Below are 6,455 nucleotides of genomic sequence, written 5' to 3' on the forward strand. Positions count from 1 at the left end.
CTCTTAAGCGTACCTGCACCTTTTCTTGCGTATCACTAGCTACTTATAACGGACGTCCAAATGTGTAATTAGGTGGTGTGCAAATCACTGTAGGTGCATTCACCATCACGCTCCAAAAATGTTAAGTCTTGTCCATTGACTGCGCGCACGCCTTGTCTGCTTAGCACAATGCCAAGCGAACGCGCTGAACGCGCACAACCGCCCTCTCCGCGATGACGTAGTTTTTGCCGCATGCACCTTAGCGCTCGTTCGGACGCGTCAAATATAAACAAAGATTTGCACGAGCCATTCCTATGCGACGCTGATGATAAAATGTGCGTCCCATTTGAATTCTATTGAGAATATAGTAAAACACTACGGAGAAAGTCCAACATGATCTAAAACAGCCACTAAAATGACTGATGAAAAAGGGGGGAAACATCATCCTGCAAGCTTTATAAACTCCTGATGACCACATTTACTAGAATTTATCACGTTCTATTGTATTTATTGTGGTATATGTTGACAATTTATAATAGATAATCAGTTAAGAGAATAGATTTTTCGCTAAAGATGTAGATTACACCTGTGGCATGTTGTAGCTATGGTTTCTAACTGTATTGCTATTTGATTAGAAAAAAGAAAGAAAAACGTTACAGAGGTGCCGTCAATGGTCTTGCTCTGTAAATAAACCCTTATTGCAACAAATGCTATAGTTAAACAATTACAATAACTATATGTTAGTTTTAAAGGGTTAGTTCACCCAAAAATGTTAATCATGTCTTTTATTACTCACCCTCATGCCGTTCCACACCCATAAGACTTCTGTTCATCTTTGGAACACAAATGAAGATATTTTTGTTGAAATCTGAAGGCTCAGTGAGGCCTGCATAGGCAGCAATGAAATTTACACTCTCAAGATCCATTAATGCACTAAAAACATATTTAAATTAGTTCATGTGAGTACAGTGTTTCAATATTAATATTATAAAGTGACGAGAATATTTTCCGTGCCCCAAAAAAAACTAAACAACGACTTGTATAGTGATAACCGATTTCAAAACACTGCTTCATGCAGCTTCAGAGCGTATTGAATCAGCGAGTCGAATCAGCGGTTTGGATCGCCAAAGTCACGTGATTTCAGCAGTTTGGCGGTTTGACATGCGATCCAAATCATGATTCGATACGCTGATTCGATACGCTCCAAAGCTGCATGAAGCAGTGTTTTGAAATCGGTTATCACTATGTAAGTCGTTATTTAGTTTTTTTTGGCGCACAAAAAATATTCTCGTCGCCTTATAATATTAATATTAAACCAATGTACTAACATGGACTGATTTAAATATGTTTTTAGTACATTAATGGATCTTGAGTGTAAATGTCATTGCTGCCTATGCAGGCCTCACTGAGTCTTCAGATTTCAACACAAATATCTACACTTGTGTTCTTAAGATTAATGAAGGTCTTGAGGGTATGTGGGTGAGTAATAAATTACATTATTTTCATTTTTGGGTGAACTAACCCTTTAAGGCTGAGTGCAATTTAGAAACAGCTTTAAAATATGGACCTTCTTGAATTATTGACTAAACAATCCCCCATAACCACGCCCCCAACAAAGCCCCGCCCCCTCTGGTGAGTACCAGCACTTTATTTTTTCCACTTCAAGCACTGGTCATAGGTATTCTAAGGCAAGGCCTGATTATAGCATTTAGACTGTTCTTGTACACGCTGCTGGAGAATGTAAAGGTTTAATTTATTTTAACATGAAACTTTTTTCTTCATATTCTGAAATTGTAATGTTTGTTGTTCCAATGTTTTTTTTGTTTTTTTTTTCAAAAAAGTGGAGTGTTTCTTTAACATTAGTTAATGCACTGTGAACTAACATGAACAAACTGTATTTTTATTCACTAACATTAACAAAGATGAATAAATACTGTAACTAAAATGTTGCTCATTGTTAGTTCATGCTAGTCAATGCATTAACTAATGTTAACGAATGAGACCTTATTATAAAGTGTTACAAGAAATTATTCTAACAGTGTTCTTGGACAGAAATTATTACAATTTGTAAGCACATTTGCCATCTTTAGTTTGATCTATAGCTTGGATCTATTTTAAAAATCTGTTTTTAAAAAGTGCAAATGCTCATTTACTTGAATTATATATACATGCATTATGTGCATTACCTGGAAGTTCTCGAATGCACTGTCCTTGGGGTTCATGTCTCAGAATGAATTACTTTTTACTGACAGAGTACTGCCCAGACCAATATACTCTATGTAACTCTGTAATATCTACTTATGTCTCTCTTACAGCAAAATGGCTTGAGATTATGCAAATAAACTTCAACACTAAAGTCTCCATCCAATTACAGACCCACATCCTCCTGATGCCCACATGCTCTGGACTGCCCTTTCTAGTCAAAAAGGGGAGAGTGCCACCTATTGGTACTCAACTTTTAACCTGCCCTATGCACTTACTCCTCCCTTCTACCTCCACCACTCTAGTGCCAAGACAAATTTATGAATACATGCGTGAATACCAAGCAGGTGTGCAACTAACAATCTCAGTTTCCCATGCTCAGTTTGTGCTGTTTAGGGATGACAAGCAGTGCATTTTGAAGAAGAGATGGCTGACAAAGAGGCCCAAAAGTCATCATGGGTTGATTCAGAAACTTCTGGCATGAAATATTACCATAAAAAAGAACATTCTAATCTTTTTTTTTACTCTTTAATTTTCCCCTATCAACAGTCAGCTACCAGAGCAATTTATGACTCCTCGCATATGTTTTATAATTAGGGATTTAGTCTTTTTTTTTTTTTTCTTGTGATGAGAACCAGATTTTTTTTATTATTCAAAACTGCCAAAATTAGCTCAGCTCTGCTCCAACAGCAGACTAGATGACACGTGATTCAATCTGCGTTCTGACGTAGTAAAATCAAAGAAAGAGACTAAAGGGAGAGAGCAGAATGAATAAATATAGAGAATTACTCATGCAGAATCATGAGACTCTTGTCCCTCAAATGCCAAGCTGTCATTAAATAAACATGACAGTGGAATCCGGCTCACTCCAGATCCACACTAGACTATGACTAAATGTGCCCTCACCCATTTGTCTTCAACAATCTGGACCTGTTGAATCACAAACATTTGTGGATATTTATGTTGACATATGTCCTTCCATAGGAATATATAAAAGTACATGGAAGCCAGGGAGTATTTCGGCACATTACAGGGGTACTTCAAATTTCAATTTATTTTTTGTTAAAACTGCAAGTATTTTGTTGCTTGTAAGACTGCAAAATCTCATTATAGAGAGATGAAACTAGTGGGTGAGTCTGTTTTTCATCCACAGTATCACAATAATAAGGGCACTTTAATAATATCAATACATCAACAAAGTGAATGCTAATAGCCTAAATCTTTTCCAATTTACCTTTTGCTTCTATTGACCATCTTTCATTTCTAGTCATTCAAAGGGGTAACACACAATCTGCTCACGCACCCTCATGCATCCTGCTGAACTACATACAGTATGAAGATACACGACTAAGGTACTATGGTCCATACCATATAAATGTGCATTCAATAGCCATACCATATACCACACACACCAAAATGGTGTTATATGGCACTAAAAGTGGTTCTTGGCTCGTAATTATAGGGGAACCACTTTTGGGGTCTTAACAGGTTCTGTATGGTAGTGGTGCTATAGCACCTCAGTCATCCCAAAGAACCGCTATACAGCTATATTGGTGCTATACAGCACTTAAAGTGGTTCCCCTATGATTACGTGTGCTAAAGAACCACTTTTAGTGCTATATAGCAACTTTTTTTTAAGAGTGTATAATACCATATAATGTAATTTTGCTATTTCTGTTGGGGAGAGACGATTGGGGACATGTGAGTATTGTAACTTGACCAATAAGCTACAGGTGTGAAATCGTTATCATATATGACCACCTACACCTGAGACAGTAATTCCTTCTATTTATACACAAAGTCATACAACTTCTAAAACATTCTAAGGAAATGTATGGATTTCAAATATGTTAAATCTTAAATAAGATTATCTTGTTTAATTTTATGTAATATCTGCTCAAATCACCTAAATGCTATTCTAAATATTAATTCAGTATTTTTTTGCTTGCATTTAACTCATGCACTATATTTGTTCCTTCAAGTCTTTTGAAGCCATGTATTAGCCTTATGAAAAATCTCTGATATCTCAAAGATGAGTGTTTTTTTTTTTTTTTGCCACTAAAGGCAAAAGTCATGGGAATGGAATCATATGAAAAGACTTTATTTTTGAGTGAACGATTCAGTTGAAAACAACAGGCCTCCCCTATATTTTAGAATAATATATTTCCTTTTATGTAAATTACTGCTTTCTAATAATAAGTAAAAATCCCACCTTTGTCTTAACGTTTTAATACGAAAATTCTTGTTTGTTTCATTCTAGTAGGAAAACCATGTTCTAATTAAAAACCCTCTTGAATTTTAGCTAAAAATATTACTGAGATCACTTAAAAATGACCTTGTTTGATTCGTTCTCATTTTAACTTTACTGTTGCAGATTTAAAATGCAGATAGATAGCCAACGCACTTCTGAAGTTAGCTTGAAGGACCTTGAAGTTCCTATGAACAGTCTTTTGACTAGTGTGGGTGTTGAGGATGCGGGAAATATGTCATTTAGGATTAAGGGAAACAACTGTATATGGAATGTATTCACACTTCTCAGCCAATTTCTTCCATTCTCGTTCGCACTTGTTGGCCAATAAGACTTCACTTTTGCATCCTTTTGTCCTCTTATATAGATCCACCTGCCGTTGCGGACTAGCTTCAGCATTCTTTTAAGCAAGAGCCAACGCTTCCTTTAAATCAATTCTCAATCTCCTAACGGATCTATCATAGTCAGCGAGGGCATAATCCCTCTACACACTGCTGATCCATCGAGAGCTTGGGAATTAGGGGTTGCACCGATGAAATTAATACTCTGCCATGACACTTTAAGCTTGACGTCGACTAGTCATTGATCATTGCCTATAGAGGGTGAATATATTGAAGTCCACTTTTACATTTGTGTTTGATTACATCATCTGTGTGTTGAAAATTGATCGGGTGGATGCACGTTTTAAACAGCTTATTGTACACGTAAGTTAATTGCAGTGTTAATTACACTGTTTAGTTCCATTCTTCTGTCACATCACGTGGTAACAAAGCTCACAAAGACAGAAATACTTTTAATCAACAAACTCACATGAGATTCTCAGGAGAAAAACTCCAAACACTGATGAGAATTGACAAAGACTGAGGGAGAACACAGGGACTAAATACGTGGAGCTTAATACGCAAATTAACAGGGCACAGGTGAATGAAATGACTAATTAAACAGACTAGGGCTGTGTCCAAAATCGCCCACTATACCCTTAAATAGGGCATTATTTGAGGGGACAGCCATTCGTAGTGGTGTCCGAAACCATAGTGGACGTTATTGAGTGCACTCATTCAATCCCAATTCACGACAATAATGAGTGTACAACTGATGTACGTCCTACAGCTAGAGAACACCCATAATGAGCTGTGAGAGTCGCACGCTGAATGAATTCCCGTCCATCCATACATTTTGCAAACAGCGCTGGTCCAGCTTAATATCATAGAGGTGTAAATACCTTTTTAATTGATTATTAAATAATTTAATTACGGTTTATACATGCTAGTTTCCATGGCTTCTTCAAGTGGACTATATTAGTGGAGTAATGTAGGGAACAACGGATGAGGCTATTGGGGACGATTTCGAACACAGCATATGTCACAGGACAAGACAGACAGGCAAAACAAAAGCACACTCGTTACAGGAACAGTCCAGGTAAAGGTCTATGAAAGGGATTTTGTGCCTCTTTGTGATCTATGGAGACTCATTTGAGCAGGCTAGATGTTTTGATGCTTTCCACAGGAGCTTTTCCTCCAGGTTCTGGTGTTTTGCTCACCACACAACGCTTGCTGCATTTAACATGCTAATACACGTCCCACACTGAACTGATCCAGAAGAACCTCTGTCTCGCAAGAGATAAAGTCCTACCATGACCTTGATGCCCAGCTTTGTCATAAATGCCCTGAAGAACCTGCTTCACCAGAGAAGCTGGGGCAAGATACTGCAATCTCTTCTTTCCCATCAGGATGCCCTTGCACACTCGGTACAGTATTCTTTCAAGCAATTAAGTTTTCCACACTACATCAAAGTTTTGAGTACCTTGAGTGTTTCTCCAGATCTTTCACGCTTAGATGGCTTCTTTCCTGTGCTCTCATATATAGAACAGGACTCTCAACTGTGTTGCATTATCTTGCTGCTTGTCCTGCAGCTCCCTTAATGAGAGGACTGACAGCCGACTGGGACCTGTGGACAAAAACTGGTGGACATCCTGAGGGAGCCATTAGACCTCTCTCTCTCTCTCTCTCTCTCTCTCTCTCTCTCT

This window comes from Gobio gobio (assembly GCF_949357685.1).
Source record: "Gobio gobio genome assembly, chromosome: 14".
NCBI classification, from domain to species: Eukaryota; Metazoa; Chordata; class Actinopteri; order Cypriniformes; family Gobionidae; genus Gobio; species Gobio gobio.